This window comes from Pleurodeles waltl, chromosome 2_1, assembly GCF_031143425.1.
Source record: "Pleurodeles waltl isolate 20211129_DDA chromosome 2_1, aPleWal1.hap1.20221129, whole genome shotgun sequence".
Taxonomy (NCBI): Eukaryota; Metazoa; Chordata; class Amphibia; order Caudata; family Salamandridae; genus Pleurodeles; species Pleurodeles waltl.
The window spans coordinates 414,630,207-414,647,125 of NC_090438.1; positions in this window are offsets into that span (position 1 = coordinate 414,630,207).

Sequence of the window (16,919 nt, forward strand, 5' to 3'; positions counted from 1 at the left end):
ATAGGTCTGAGCTTATTTGGCCCTTACTTGACTGATAAAGTTTATTTTCAGAAGACCACGTTGTATTTTTAATCCTTGATACATCACTATTGGAGCATGTGTGTGTGAGACATGTGTTCTGACCTCAAATTTAAATGTATGACAATTTGAGTTGTTACATGTTTGTATATGTCCTTTGTGTGTGGTTGTAAGTGTGTGAAATGAAGAAGATATGGCTTGCCTACACTAAGTTTGCTTGCCTTTACTTTACAACATGTGTCATAGCCTGGTACATGACAACCGAGTAAAATAGTTATATGTGTTGACTATGTGTTTTTGATTAGTGATAAGCAGTGTCACATTCCTATACTATTGTTTGATTGGTGCTTGACTATGTTTATGTGGATAGGGAACCTGTATCATGTGGCAAAGTCACGTTGTCATGCTCTGGTCAGTGTGATTGCTCATCTTCATTCATGGTATTGTACGTGTCAGTTAACTAGCTTAGCTGGTGTTTAACAATGTCCACACTGAGGGACATATATAATATCTTGTTTTGACATGATGTTGGCACTTTACTGCCACTACCATGTGTACGGTAAGATGGAAGTGTTACCTTGTGAATGTGATGAACATACCAGACTTTCTATTGTTCAGCATCAGCACTGGCAGGTGAAGGAGACGGGCCCAGCTAAGTGGGGAAGAGGCTGGCCATAGGTCCTCCAGTCACAAGAAGAACCAACAGTGAGGGACCCAGTGGCCGAGAGGGCGAGGAGAGTGCCACCGAGGAGATCAGATCCACTACAACCTCTTTGGAATCTTCCTCCAGTGGCCATTCCCTAGCGGCAGTGGACCCATCTGGGACCACCCAGGTGAAATCTCTGTCATCACCCCTCATCTATCACTGCCTTCCCCATAGCTCCCCACCCAGTTGGGCGTGCCCACCCATCCAAGAGGGTGGACATCTCCTTCGCTGCAGGCACCTCTGCCCCAGCTCCTTTTAGCCCTGTTGCCCTCAGTGAGGAATCTATTGACCACCTGAGGTCGATCTCTGAGGGTCAGTCTATCATTGTGAATGCCATCCAGGGACTGGCACCTCAAATTCAACATAGCAATGCATTCCTCTAGGGCATTCACGGTGCACTGGCTGGCTTTCAGAGATCATTTCAGGCTCCATCCTCCACACCGATGGCAGTCAGTCACTCCTTGTCTACTGTCCACCCTTCACCTTCCTCTTCCCAGTCTGAATCCCTACTTCCCCAACCGAGGCAAAACACACAAACAGACAGGCATGCATCCATCTCAATCTCCAAGGGTAGTGCAGACAAACAAGCACCACAAGACACACCACCGGAACGCACACAGACAACATCCACCTACAGACACAGCAAAGGTCACAACCTGCCCTGACACCCAGCATCACAGACACAACACCTGCAGACACCACACCAACATTAAGTGATTAAGCCACCACACCTATCCTACCTAAAGACAGTACCCCAGCAGACCCTCAGACATCCACCCCAGTCACCCAGTCACCACACCAACAGACACCCATCACCCACAAGCATACATCCCACAAACATGTACCCAAGACATCCACTCCTAAATGTCAATCACTCCCTTACCCAAGCCCCTTTCTGATGACCAACCCTGTGTGTCCAAGAAATGTTTCCTTTCCAAGATTTGACCTTTTCCCAACTCCTTCCTCTGTGACACCCCTAAAAGAACTGTTTTCCTCCCCTAGGCCATCCCTTCCAACTATAAGGCCAGCACCCATGCCCCTCCCTCTACCAAAAAAAGTCCATCCTTCCCAAAAAGCTCCAACCCCCTCCCAAGCTTAAGCCCAAACCACTCCTCCCCCACCACCTCCCAAGGATCCCAAAGGTGCCTGCCTGCCTCCTGTGGAGGTTATATGGCAGTCAGGAGTCGAGTATGGGCACCATTTTTGCCTTTGGTGCGAACAATATATATATATATAGACTGTCCAACGGCCTTAGACTTCTATTTAAAAAAATTAATAGGAGTAATATATTATAACCTACCAGTTGTTTGTTTTCTGGTTACATCTTTGACCTGCTTTTCTTTTCCAAGGTTTGAGTTGGTACTGGCTGACATTGGTTGTGTTGCAGTATTTGTGTGTGTGTTTTACTTGATGCTTCCAGTATTGTCTGAGCAGGCTGTGAGGTTGTGTGCATTGCTTTTATCTCCCAGAAATTGTGTGTGTTTTTTGTGATGGGTATGTGTGTGTGTAGATGAAGTGTTGTAGTCATGGTGGTGTGTTGTATTAGTGTTGATATGTATTTGTTGAAGTGCTGCGTGGCTTTGTGTGTTTTGAATGTTTGAGTCTGCGTGTGTTTTTCACAGCATAATAGGTTTAGTGTACTGTGTGTGATGTGTATGTTGATTGCTAGTTTGTATGATGGTGTAATTGTGTGTGTTTCATCACAGATGGTTGTATGTTGTGTTGTATGTGTGTGGAGTCCCAGGCCACTGTTAGATGTGAGTGTTTGACATGTGTTTATATTTGTGCAGTTGTGGTGTTGTTGTTACAAATTTGTATGTTGTATGTGAATTTACGTGGCTGAGCCTTTGATGTGCTGCCATGTGTAACTGTGTGTTATATATCTCAGTTTTTTTGTGTGCTGAATGCAGTGTATGTGCTGTGTATGTGTGGGTGTATTTGTTGCTGTATGTGAGTGTATGCCACTGTACTATTACGTGAGAGTATAGCCCTCGCACCCCCCTCTCTATGGTAAGTTTTGTAACAGTTCCAATTTATACATTTTACAGCTGTAACAGATGAGTGTGTGTACTTACGGTTGTTGTCTTCCTCATCAGTGATGATTCCGTTGTCTATCTGAGAGCAGGAGCAGTGGAATGACATCTAGTTGTGGTTCCATGCTGGCTCTGGACGAATGTGTCTTCCTGGAGTTGAGTGTCTTCTTTTATAATGTTCATTTTTGCCTGGTGTTCTGTGGAGGACTGACTGCGGCAGAAATCTTGGTGGTGTGCAACCTCGTAATGAGTCTGGCAGAAACATGGGCTCTGTTGGACTGGTGGTGACTCCAATTAACCGTTGCAATCTGACCACATTGGCAGTGCCAGAGGTGCTTTGGCAACATTCTGTATGCATCCTAGCCAATGCCATAATTTGGCCGTCATCTCTGCCAGCCTGTTGGTGGTTGGGCCGCCATCATAGCGGTCCTCAGATCACCAAACTCGTGATGAGGCCCTAAGACATGTGAAATCAGTATAGCCACCCCCTTCCTGCAGTGCTAGCGGAAACACAGTAAGCATGCAACATAAAACAGGGACACTGGGTTGCTTGGCTGAGGCTTTGAGATAGGTCTCTTGAAAGAGAATGATCTGTGCTTTTGACTTAAGCCACACCAAAATGGGTCTAAATTTTGTATGAATATTTATGCCATTAGCATTCAGGATATAGGGCCAGATGTCGCAAAATTTTGCGAGTCGCAAATGGCCCGATTCGCTATTTGCGACATAGCAAAATCCGAAATGGGATGCAAAAATCCCATTTCCGAAATGCAAATAGCGATGCAACCCATTTCCGACTAGCAAAAATTGTGGCCTGATTTTGCGACTCCCAAATAGGAAGTCGCAAATTGCGAGTCGCAAACCATATGCAAAAGCCAGTTGCAAATTGCGACTAGTCGCAAAAAGCCCTTTTTGCACATCCAGATTACCACTGATTCAGAGCAGGTGGTAACCAGAACCAAAGTATAAAAGGAGACCCAGAAGGCATCTGGGTGACTCAAAATAGCTGAACTGTACATGATAGCATGGAGGAGGAGAGTCCAGGCCGCCCAGCAGAGGAGGAGGAGGCAGAGACAGGAGAGGATATACCGAGCCACGCAGACACTATTTCAACAAACTGAGGAGGAGATATATGACAAATGTAGACTGAGCAGTGCTGCAGTATTAGAATTAATTGAACTACTGAATCCTCAGCTTGAACGACAGACAATGCGCAGCAGTGCCATCTCTACACATGTGCAAGTGCTATGCTCACTGCACCTCTTGGCCTCGGGTAGCTATCAGGGGGTGATTGCAGTGGCAGGTGGGGTATCCCAAAGTGCACTCTCACGATTCTTCAGATGTTTCCTAGATGCCATACTCACACATATGTCCAGATATATACACCTACCCAGGAATGAGGCAGAAATTAACAGCACCAAGTTGGACTTCTATAGAATTGCCAACTTCCCCCATGTAATAGGGTGTGTGGACGGGACACATATACAAATGTGCCCACCTGCAAACCTGGAATATGTGTTCTGCAAAAGGAAATGTACCCACTCACTAAACATCCAGGTGGTATGTGACACCCATAATGTCATTAATGACATTGTAGCGAAATATCCATGGAGTACACATGACTTATACATATTCAGCAACATTGGGATACACCAACGCCTAGAACGTGGGGAGTTTGGAGACGGATATCTATTAGGTATTGCTGATTACACCATGAAGCCATACAGACAGGTCACTGTGTAACACATTGATGCCCTGCTAAATTTGCCTTTTTTGTCAAACAGGTGACAGTGCATATGCCCTGAGACCATGGATACTCACCCTGTACCTAACACCTGGCAATCAGAACAAGAGGCAATATAACAGTGCACATCGGCGGACCAGAACTGTAGTGGAGAGGACCTTTGGCTTTTTAAAGGCAAGATTCAGATGCCTCCACAAAAGTGGAGGTGCACTCCAGTATGCCCCAGAAACAGCATGCAAGATAGTTTCCGCCTGTGCCATCCTATACAACATTGCCACCAGACGTTGGCTACATCTCACCCCTGAAGACACAGACACGGAGGATGAGGAGCAAGAGTTACCACACCGACAGCCTGGGGATAGAAGCATTGGAAACGAGGGCAGACAGAGACGGAACCACATTGCAACCCAATACTTTGGCAGGTATGTGGCAACCGTCACCACACTCACAAATGTCAGACACACATAGCCCAGTTATGTAGTGAAACAAACAAAACCTTTTTATTTCTAAACTATGTAAAAGTTAGAATATTGCTGTATAACACAGTCTTGAATTGTCAATTGTCATTTAAGACACATTAAATTCATGTGCCTTATTCACAGTACAGTATGGTGGCTCACACCCTCCTCCTATTGCGGCCACCATGCCTCATTCCTGGTGGGTCCCCTGACCCCTGCTGTGCACTGCTACTCCGCAGCACACAGGAATCACTGGCAGAAACACTACTCATGGTCGACCCCTTCTCTCTGTCCTGCGGGGTATCCCCTGTGCCCCTTGCAGCCTGCCTGCTCTCCATTAGGTCCACCGCATGGCTGATGCGGCCAAGTCCTTGCGCCACATCCCCTGCGAAATTCCCAAGTTCTACCTCGAGGCTGACAGTATGCCTTGACAGGCATGTGGTATTAGTGGCAAGACGCCCAATAGATGCTGCCAGTCTATCAAAGTGTACAGCAATGTTGCGCTCCCTGCGCCTTGCCTGTGCCCTGTCTGCCACAAGTTCAGTCACCAAATGTTCAATGGTCTGTGTTAAGTTCCCCAGATGTTGGTTCATGTGGTTGAACTGACTGTCCACATTTGCCATCCCATGTGTCATTGTGGTCTGCAGTCTATTCAGGTTTCTGTTAATTGCCCTTAATTGTCTGTGTTGCAGGCGCTGACCCTGAATCAGTGAGGCCTCCAGTCCTGCAAACTCCTCTTCTGACACATCATCCTGGGGCACAGACTGAACTCTGTGCCGGTGTCTGCGCACTGCTCCAGCTTGTGGCTCTGTGTGCCTCTCTGTGGGGTTGGGGCCTGGTGCTATTTCTGCTGCCTCCATGTCCTGCATTGGATCTTCCATGGACCCTGGTGGTGTTCTGCTGAGCCCTGCTATTTCACCGGCAGCCTCCTGCAGTGGGTCTGGCCCATATTCCTCTCCCTGCCTTTTTTCGCTGCTGGGGGTGTCTTGTGGGAGACCTGTGGGACATTGGGGATACACTGTCAGTCTTGCACATCTGTTTTATGTCTCATAATAAACATTTGTCTATATTTGGACTACTGTACTACATTGCCCATAATGCACTATTCTAGAGGTTGCTAGACTGGAAGGGAGCTGGCCTGGTGGTACATGCTGCTGTGTACCGGGCTACTGTGTATACTGCTTTTGTGGGTGTCAAAGCATGTCTCATAGTACTCACTTTTTGATGTCCCTGGCGCTGAACTGTCCAATTCTCCCATGCCCAGTACGGCCTCTGGCTCCAGTGTCTGCTCCACCATGCTTTCCAGGGCTGTGGGTGGTGGTACGGTGGATGGGCCTCCTCCGGTGCCCCTCATCTCCCTCATGCGCTCCGCAACCCTCTCCTTGGTCCTGGAGCGCAGGTCGTACCACCTTTTGCAGATTTCCTCTAGGGTGCGGTAGCTTACCCCAATGGCATTGATTTTCTCTTGTATTTGGTTCCATAATCTTTTCTTCTGAGTGTCAGGGACACTCATTGCTGCCTTTCCAAAGAGTTTGTCATGGTGCAGGCAGCATTCTTCTGTCAGGACCTCCAACTCCTTGTCTGAAAATGTCATTTTCCTCCTTCTGCCAGCACTGCCTGTCTCCACCATGGTTGCTGCAGCTCCTCTCCCCTGGGTGTGGCTCTGCAGTTTGGGATGGGTGTGGTCCTCCCTCCTCCTAGGTCTATTTGATGACCAAGAGCCAGGAAGTGGGTTTCCCAACTGTTGTGGTGCACCTGCAGGCAATTTGTGAGTCAGTCGCAATTTGCGACGCCCTTCTTGCAAATTGCGATCTCGCTTTTAGCGAGGTCGCAAAATGCGGTGCGACACCTCTGCGACTCGCAATTTGGTATCGCGAGTCTTTCTTGCATTTGTTTTTGCGAGTCGGAAATAGCGATTCACATGGAGTCGCTATTCCCGATTTGTAAAATTAGACCTACCTACATCTGTCCCATAATCCTCAAACACTTAAGGTTCAAAATTTCACAGCTCATCACAAGCCTACTCTACTTTACCCCACAGATCATTTACTCGCATATGTGAAAGAACTAAAGTCCTCATTATGAGTCTGGTGGTCTTTAACACTCCATGAAAAGGCTGGCAAAAAGACAGAGGGGGCCACCAGGGGACTCCTGCACTGCCCGCGACCATGTTGTGGGCAATGTAAAGGCCCCCCTACCCAGTACCCTTGTAATGCACACTGAATGCTAAGGCAGACAGTGTGTATTCAGAGGGCGCTGAGAGTACCCTCTCTGCAATGGCATTGGCCTCGGCTCCATGAGAAGCTGAGGCGAATATCACGAAATGGTTTCCACAGGGTTGACAGGCGGAAACCTCAGATTTCTGAGGTTTCCAGCAGTAAGCCCAGTGGAAACCTTGTAATCGGCCTGGGGGGAGACTGCCATCTCCACCGAGGTCTCCTCTCCATGGGGCTGGTGGGCCAACAGTCGACCCCCCAACCTCGTAATGAAGACCTAACTACCTTGACACATTTAAGGCAACTTCAAAAACTTCTGCACTTTTCTACCTGACTTTTTCTGACTTAGAGTGCCCCTCACCCTCCTCCTAAACGCTCATGCCCTAGTGAAGACATATGCCATGGACGCCCTATGAAGCAGATCTTCTCCAACCCAAATGTGCTGACCTTCCCCTTGAAGACCCTTCCCCTAGATGAGTGCCTTAACCTGGCACTCAGATAACTGCAACTGCTGGTGATCAGAAGGAATCTTACTTGCTTGTCTGCCCTACTATCATGTCAAAAACAGCGAGTTACACCTGACCTAAAATAAATGTGTAAATCAAAGGATAAACTGAGACAGAAAGAAAGAAGAAAAACAAAGGTAAATAAAGACAATCACCCAAATCACCTAGACCCGACCGCTACCCACCTCCCCATCTCCTGCATCAGACTTTTGTATTACATGCAAAAAACCCTTGGCCTGGTCAACAGTGTGGAAGGTCTGAAATTGGCCCTTATGGAGGACTTTCAATTTTCACTGTTGGACAACCCCAGCTGGTGCCCCTTGACTCTTAAAGTTATCTGTGATTGATTAGAATTCTTTATGGTGCTGAGCTGTGGATGGCAGAATAGATTCTGAAAGAGTAATAATCTGGGTTTGGTAAACTTCATTCGTTGTAGCATTAGTCAGAATTCGCTCTTTCACTGAAAAGTCACCAAAGTTCACTAAGACACTTTGTGGGTACTTGGAGTTGCAAGACCTAAATACTGGTATATTGTCGGCATGTGTAATAGTAAGGTTCAAACCCTTGGCTGCAGTCTTGGTTATCACATGCTTGACAAATAGATCTGATATTAATTTGGTGACAGTTTGGCCATTCTCTTGGCCCTTAGGGATCCCAACAAATCACAAGTTGGAGTGGTGACATGTTTTTAACATCTTTGAGTTTCAACCACAGCTTGGCAAGTTCAGATTGAAGGTTCGGAGTCAAAGATTCTTGGTTGTTTTTAAAATCTTCAAGATCGGGCACTCGTTGCTTGATTTGCATGACCAGTGAAGTAAGTAGTTGCATGTTGATATTGATCTGCCGCAGCTGGCCTCATGTCTCCAGGTGTGACATCTCCTGTGAGATTTTCCTCTCCCTAATTTTACCCAGTATTTGCTGTAGAATTGCTTCAGTTTTTAGGGATTCCGCCATATGAGGTAGAGGAATTGAGTCAGTGGAAGGAGGTTGCCTCTGTAACAAATTAGAATCTGAGACTGACTTACCTCCTTCCCCATTGGGAGTTTTTTGATACCCTGATGCTAAGGGATCCATCATATACACATTTTTAAATTAATGTTTGCATACCTTTATTTGTGTACATCAAATATGTGCACATTTGTATACATTTAAAAAATATTTTCCCTTTCGTTTCTACAGGGAAACAGGCACTCATTATGACATTGGCAGTAAATCCCGCTTACCGCTGCGCTAGCGAATATCGTTCACCATATTACGATACACACACATCAGTCCGACAGAATACAACCACATACACAAATCCATCAGACCAAAGGTCAATGATAAACTGACAGTCCCAAGACCCATACCGTTATGCCAACAGAACAACACGCATCACTTTATGACCCACGAATCATCACAGCAGACATTCAACAGTGGTAAACCATTGGTGGTACATACCGCTGTGCTCAGAATGGACACCCACATACAAAACAACACTACATTGGACAATACCAAATACACACACCTGACACCCATACAGACACCACACCCACACACCCACACGACTATAAAACACCCACCCACATTACCCACAGCCCCTTATGTACAACAATTGCCACAAGGAGACTGAGAAGAAGAGCACATAGACAACTAGACACACACACCACATAAACCCCTCACACACTCCATATCACACACCCCACCACATTACCCAACACACCCACACCAACACGCATCACACAACACCCATGGCACCACAAAGGCATCCCCATTTCAATGAGGAGGAGTTAAGGGTCATGGTGGAGGAAATAGTCAGGGTAGAGACACAGCTCTGTGGAGTACAGGTAAAGAAAATATCTGTAGCAAGGAAGATGGAGCTATGGTGGAGAATCATGGACAGGGGTCAACGCCATGGGACAGCACTCAAGAACAAGGGATGACATCAGGAAGAGGTGGAACGACCTACGGGGGAAGTTATGTTCCATTGCAGCCAGACACCAGCTCACCATACAGAGGACTGTTGTGGACCCCTACCTCCTCCCCCACAGCTCACCGCATGGGAGGAGCAGGTACAGGCAAGACTCGCTGGAGTTGGCGGACGACTGGACACTGGTAAGTCAACATTTAACAATTATAACCCCCATACCTGCATGCCATCACAAACCCTCACCCTCACTCCCAACACTCCACCACATCCCACACACTCCACCAACACATCTCACTAATCCCAATGCCAGGCCCTGCATGCTGTACCAATGCATGGACACCACTCCCTGCCCTGCATGGACACTCATCACTAAAGCATGCACAGCATAAGGAAACTAACAATCCCACAATACACCAACATACACAAGCAAAAGCTGGCAGGGTAACACCAACCATAGAGGGGAAGCTACAGAAGTACAAATGTCATACACTTGAAGCATAATACATAATTTACATTCCCAGAGGTACCCCAGTCAATGTCAGTGGAGAGGAGGTGCCACCACAAACCCATCCCCCAACAGAAGAGGCCCCCCAGTGATGACAGTAACTCTGGACTTATGGATCTGAACAATCTACCTGGCCCATCATGGACCACTGGACAGCTGGGCACCCAAGGCCACTCACAGACCACCACAGAGCCTCCCCCATAAGGAACCAACACCACAGCATCCACTCAGAGTACCCACGTCTCTGTTCCAAGGACATGTCAATCAGCAGTGTGCCCACCTGTACAGGGACCCCAGGACACACCTCGCCCACAAGACAATCAGGGAACCGGGGTCAGTGGCAGTGGGCACACCATTCAGAGGACAGAGGCACAGGCCAACAGAGACACTGGGAGGACTGCTGTGCAAAAGGGGAAGGACAGGCCAAGGGAACCGACTCTCCAGGAGGCACTTACAGAGATCCTGGGAGCCTACCAACATTCCCAGGACACGATGGGCCAGATCCTAGACAATGTGCAGGATAACAGAGCAGCAGAGGAGGGACTGTATCAGGGGATCAGGGAGGACTTTCAGGCCATCAACACGCCCTGTCTCCATAGCAGGGGTGCTGGCAGACATGGGCAACATCATGACAGAGACAACAGCACACCAGCGGGCCCGTACCACTAGCCAGTCTATTGACCAGCCCTCCACTTTTGCTGTCGCTACTGGCCAGGAGGCCCCGTCACAAGACCCACAGGCCACCAGCATCCCTCCCTCTGAAGAAGATGAGCCACCCCGCAAATGTTCCCTATGAACCAGACAAAAGCCATAGACACTTGCCAAGACCTCCACCAGGAAATTAGACTTTCCTGATTGTCCCCTGTTAGACCTGAAAGCCTTAGGATGGTCAACCCTAACTTTTTGCCTGCCTCCCTCCACTTTTGGATACTGTTTTTGCTGGTTTTAGGACTCTGCACACTTTGCCACTGCGAACCAGTGCTAAAGTGCATAAGCTCTCTCCCTTTAAACATGATGACATTGAATCATACCCAGTTGGATTATTTAATTTACTTATTAGTGCACTATATGTGCCCAGGGCCTGTAGATTAAATGCTACTAATGGGCCTGCAGCAGTGATTGTGCCACCCACATAAGTATCCCCTTAACCATGTCTCAGGGCTGCCATTGCAAGGCCTGTGTGTGCAGTTTCACTGCCAATTTGACTTCGCATTTAAAAGTACTTCCCAAGCCTAAAACTCACCTTTTTCTACATATACATCACCCCCAAGGTAGGCCCTAGGAAATCCATAGGGCAGGGTGCTGTGTAGACAAAAGGCAGGACATGTATCTGTGTTGTTTACATGTCCTGGTAGTGTAGAACTCCTAAATTTGTTTTTGCACTGCTGTGAGGTCTGCTCCTTTCTTAGGCTAACATTAGGGCTACCATCATACACTGTTTGAGTGGTAGCTGCTGATCTGAAAGGAGTAGGGAGGTCATATTTAGTATGGCCAGAATGGTAATGCAAAATCCTGCTGAATGGTGAAGTTGGGTTTAATATTACTATTTTAGAAATGCCACTTTTCGCTGCACTTAAATCCTTCTGTTCTTTACAATCCACGTCTGGCTAGGTTCAGTTGACAGCTTCCTTGTGCATTCACTCAGACAAACCCCAAACACAGGATGCTCAGCCTCACTTACATGCATCTGCATTTTGAATGGGTCTTCCTAGGCTGGGAGAGAGGAGTGCCTGACACCTACATGTCAAAGGACAGTAGCATGCCCTCACACAAAGGATTGCCATACCCCCTACTGGGACCCTGGCAGACAGGATTGAACTGAAAGGGGACCTTGTGCACTTCTAGGCCACTCTTTGAAGTCTCCCCCACTTCAAAGGCACAATTGAGTATTTTAACTGGGCCTCTGTCCCTACCAACTCAGACACTTCCTGCAGAAGAGAACCTGAACCAGAACCTGCAACCTGCCAAGATGAACTGTCTGGCTGCCCAAAGGACTCACCTGACTGCTTTCTGAGAAGGACTGCTGCCTTGCTGTTGCCCTGCTGCCTTGCTGCTCACTGGCTGTGATGAGAAGTTCTCTCCAAGGGCTTGGATAGAGCTTGGCTCCTGCTGCCTGAAGTCTCAGGACCAAAAAGACGTCATTCCTGCAAGAAGAACTCCATGTATGGTGGAAATCAACATACAGCCTGCAGAAAACGACGCAAAGCCTGCATTGCGGTGAAAAATTCACCGCACGCCGAACCAAACTTTGCAAGGAGAAGATCGATGCAGCGCCAGCGTAGCGACCGGAAATTCTAAGCACGGCCCACTAGATCGACACAAAGCTAAGCCGGAACAATGCAGCCCGACTTCCTGAGAGGAACTGACGCAGCACCTGCTGTGCAGTAGAAATTTCCACGCAATGCCCACCAGATCGACGCATCCCCTGTGACTTCGTCCTGCAAGCACCAGATTTCAATGCATCATCCCTGGGGCATCCCACAACCCGAAGAGGATTCAAGACCGAGCGCCAGAAATCAACTTAAAGCCTTCCCTACGTGGAAAATAAATGACACATCGACGTGTGTGGCCCGAGAAATCGATACACCACTCCCTGTTTTCCACACATCTCCTCCTCTGCAGTTCCTTACGGAGATTTTGAACGCAAACCAGCTACTTTGCGCTTTCAAGAGACATTTGTTGCTTTTAAGAGACTAAAGACACTTTATATAATTTCTACAGTAATATTTCACCATATACTTATTGCATCTTAATCGTTTTGACCTGCATCTTATCAGATAAATATTATACATATTTTTCTAAACACTGTGTGGTGTATTTTTGTACTGTTCTACTGTGTTATTGCATGATTTATTGCACAAGTACTTTACACATTGCCTTCTAAGTTAAGCCTGTTACCAGAGGGTGGGCACAGGATAATTTTGATTGTGTCTGGCTTACCCTGACTAAAGTGAGGGCCCTGGCTTGGACAGGAGGTAACCTGACTGCCAACCAAAGATCCCATTTCAAACATCCCTCTTGTGTCCCACGCAGTCACCTTGTCCACCTTAAACTGCCATTGCCACCCTTCCTATGTCCCTATGGAAACTGCACCTATGCTACAAACAGAATGGAACAATACCCTGGTCTTTCCTCCATCATCACCCCATTCCATTGCTCCTTCCCCTCTATATTTTAGCACAACAATAAACACCCTTGGATAAAACTCGACTACTAGTATTTCATGTATTGCATATTTGTATTGATTGATACCTCCTGCTCAGAAAACCTGGGGTGTCTTTGAGGTGCCATGATGTGGAGTGAGTGATATGTGTAAGGTGATGTGTGGGGTGATGTGTTGTGATGTATAATGTGATATGCGTGGTTGGTGTATGAGTCATATTGTTCTGTGCCTCTAAGTAAAGGTGTGCTCTTTGCTTATCTCTCTCTGCTTGTTCTATTTTTTTTCGTTGAAAGAGTTGTGGGTAATGTGGGTGTGTGTTTTGTAGTGGTATAAGTGTGAGGGTGTGGTGTGTGTATGTGTGTCAGGTGTGTGTATTTCGAATTGTCCAATGTGGTGTGGTTTAGTAAGTGTGTGTATTTTGAGTGTGGCGTGTGTATCGCCAATGGTTTACCGCGGTTGAAAGACCGCCGCGTTGATTCATGGGTCGTGAGAGTGTGGGCGTGTTCCTGTTGCCGTGACGGTGTGGGTTTTGCTGACCGTTGGTGTGGCTGACTTGTGTGGGTGTCTGTATTGTGGCGGTATTCTATGTGTGGGTCATAATACCCGTGGCGGGTCACGGTATTTTGGCGTCCGTCAGCACAGCACATGTCCTGCCTTTTAAATACATTGCATCCTTCCCTTTCAGTTGTCCAGGGCCTCCCTCAGGAGTGACTTATGTGTATTAAGAGGGAAGGTGTGGTCCTGGCAAAAGTGTTATTTTGCCAGGTTGCTATTGCTGTGTAAAACTGCATACACAGACTTAGCAGTAATAGGCTTGAGAAAGGATTAAGGTGATACTTAAGTGGGTGAGTGCTGCAGGCCCATTAGTAGCAGTTAATTTACAGGCCCTGAGTACACATAATACCACTTTACTAGGGATTTATAAGTACATTAAATATGCCAGTTGGGGATAAGCCAATGTTACCATGTTTTATGGAGGGAGCACCAGCAGCGCCGCCCTGGGGATTATGACCCACTTCTCCGCCAAAGGTTTCATGGCGGTAATATATATATATATATACATTAAATTATTTTTTAAATAAATAGCATTTTATAAACTCTTTTTATATTTTATAGGTGGCAAGGTTGTACTTTTAATGCTAGATTTTACATTTCGTATATTTGATACATGCATTTTGTTTTAAAAGCAATTTTGTAACTTCCTTTTGAAGTTATTAATTTAATAATTGATAAATCATTTTCCTTAAATGTAATATTTATAACATTTTTTAAATATTAATACATATTTTTTAAATATAAATGCAATGTTAATATTTTTGTATTCATTTTATTTATTAATTGTTTTCAGAGTTTCAAAATTAGAATTGTTGTAGTCTACTATTAAAGTATTTTGTTTAATAGATTATGTATTATTATTTTATTTGCTATTACAATTAGTTTATGTTTTGTTTCAGTGTTTAAATACATTTATACATTTAACAATAGGTTTAAATGAATCAGTATCCTTTAGGTGTTATTAATGTATGTTGTATTTACCTGTTTGCATATGTATTTTGATATGAGTAGGTACATGTTATGGTACATACATTATGTTTTATATTATGTTATCATTTGCATAAACTGGTTTCTATTGGATTGGAAATAGTAAACTTGACCACTTTGCTGTACCACACCTTCCCCAGAATGGTTTAGCTTTGAGTGGGAATAGTATATTTGACGTCCTTAAATGCCCGGGACCTTTCTCAAGGTGGCTTAGACTGCAGTGGGAATAGTATATTTATTAGAGTGCACATATTTTTAATGGATACATTTTATTCTAGTATTTTAAATGTAGTTTATTGCGTTCACCTTTTTCTAATGGTGTATTTGAGTAACGCATGTATTTATTTTGGAAGATTTCTTAATATAAATTTTATTTATATATTGTTTTATTATGTTCACAGACATTACATTAGGGATGCTGCCAGGATACTTAGCATTGACGTGGGAGATGTACTGGTCCGCCAGGCACACCATCTTCACATTCATGGAGTGGAAAATGTTACAATTCCTGAACACCTGTTCATTTTGCTGGGGGAGGGGGACAAACACAATATGTCAATCGCCCCAATTATATTGGGGATATGTCCTGTTGCATAAAACCTGTCCATCACAGTGACCAAAAAATTCTACCTGGGGGAAAGCAATGTAGCTGCACATGTGTTTTATTAGGGCAGACAAGACTCTTGCCAGCACTATTGAGAACATTGGCTGTGACATTCCTGCTGTCTAGCCCACTGTCATTTGGAAATAACCAGTTGCCAGTCAGATGATGGATAGCTGAGATCAGGTCAGGTTTCACCTGGGTGCACAGCTCTGTGATTGTGGCCCTGTCCAGTCTATAGGTGAGTATAATGTGCCTGTCCTCCAGTATTGCCAAGTCCACCAGGGGTCTGTACACGGGGGTATGTCTCCACCTCCTATTCTTCTGCAGCGGTAGGTATCTAAGGGACACAAGAGTGAGTAGGCTGTCACAATTTGAACAACTATACCACAACAGCAGTCCACATCGTTCAATCATGTTTTGGGACAGTGTAATTTAAAAGTATGTGCCTATATATCGTGTGACGCAGAAATAATCAATAGGCCTGTCCACCACCTCTGAAATGGCGACCACCTGTCATGTGTGAAGGGACTGGTAGAAGGGAGGTAATGCAGCCGACATTGTTCGCCGTGACGATAGGAGGTCGTGAACCGCCATGCAATTCCTCATTTGTTTACATTGGGCCGTATGGGGTACAGTGGCCAATGGGGATCTATGCCGGTGGTGATGGTATGCACCGCCGTGGACGTGACCACCATTTTATTTCACATTCCTCACTTGTTTCCTGACCTTCCACAGGAGAGGACCTACACTGCATGTGCTGCTGTGACCTGTGTCTGGAACCTACCATGGCCCGTGTGACCAGGGAAAGGGCCCCAGCCTTTACTTCAGAGGAGTTGGAGCGACTGTTGGATCGGGTCCTACCCCAGTACAAACTGCTGTATGGGCCTCCAGACCAACAGGTGAGAACACTGTGTACACGATGCATGTGGTATGAATGCATGGAGTTGTGTGTAAAGGCATTGTGTAAGAAGGGTGGTGGATTTGCTCTTGGTGGTATACAAGGTGTGCACTGGGCTATGTGTGTACCAATGGTGATGCAAATGGGTATGGTGGGCCATTTGTTTGATAGGCTGGACTGTTTGTCTAATGGTGTTCTCCTGTCTGTATTGCCTCTGCAGGTCAGCGCCCATCAAAAGAAGGGAATATGGTGTGCCATTGCCAAGGAGGTGCAGACCCTGGGGCCCTATGGTAAGTGGAGCACCCACTGTCGGAAACGGTGGGAGGACCTGAGACGCTGGGCACGGAAGACCGTGGAGACTCAGCTGGAGATAGCCTCCCAACGAGGAAGGGGTGCCTGTTGGACCCTGACCCCGCTGATGGCCCGCATACTGGCGATGGCCTACCCTGATCTGGATGGGCACATGCGAGCATCACAGCAGCCACAAAGGGGTGGGTACAGTGGCTATCATTACAACATACGGCTGGTGGGGTGGTATCCAGGTGGTAGTTGTGTCTTAGTGGGTGCCACTAGGCCAGGCCAGTCATAGCACCGTAGGTCCTCTGGAGGCTAAGGGT